General features: G+C 43.9%; 1 protein-coding gene across 13 annotated transcripts in view; it reads left to right on the top strand.

The window, feature by feature from the left end:
• CACNA1D (calcium voltage-gated channel subunit alpha1 D) overlaps positions 1 to 378 on the top strand; it is a 319,633-nt gene that overhangs the window by 184,858 nt on the left and 134,397 nt on the right. The window lies entirely within an intron of this gene.

Below are 378 nucleotides of genomic sequence, written 5' to 3'. Positions count from 1 at the left end.
AATGGATGCAAGCTACAGGAAAAGAGATTCCACCTCAACATTAGAAGGAACTTCCTGACAGTAAGGGCTGTTCGACAGTGGAACAAACTCCCTCAGAGTGTGGTGGAGTCTCCCTCCTTGGAGGTCTTCAAACAGAGGCTGGATGGCCATCTGTCGGGGATGCTTTGATTGAGATTTCCTGCATGGCAGGGGGTTGGACTGGATGGCCCTTGCGGTCTCTTCCAACTCTATGATTCTGTGGTTACTCATGTAATTGGAGAAACAAAAATACTGATATATGGATAATGTATGCATGTATTTCCACTCTCATTTATCCTTTGCAGATTCCATATACTTTCATGTTTCAATCAGTGTTTGCTTGAACAACACAGTATAGTC

Source organism: Sceloporus undulatus, chromosome 2 (genome assembly GCF_019175285.1).
Source record: "Sceloporus undulatus isolate JIND9_A2432 ecotype Alabama chromosome 2, SceUnd_v1.1, whole genome shotgun sequence".
In the NCBI taxonomy this organism is placed as follows: Eukaryota; Metazoa; Chordata; class Lepidosauria; order Squamata; family Phrynosomatidae; genus Sceloporus; species Sceloporus undulatus.
Note: the sequence above shows the minus strand (reverse complement) of the source record. Positions and strands in the feature narration are given on the sequence as shown.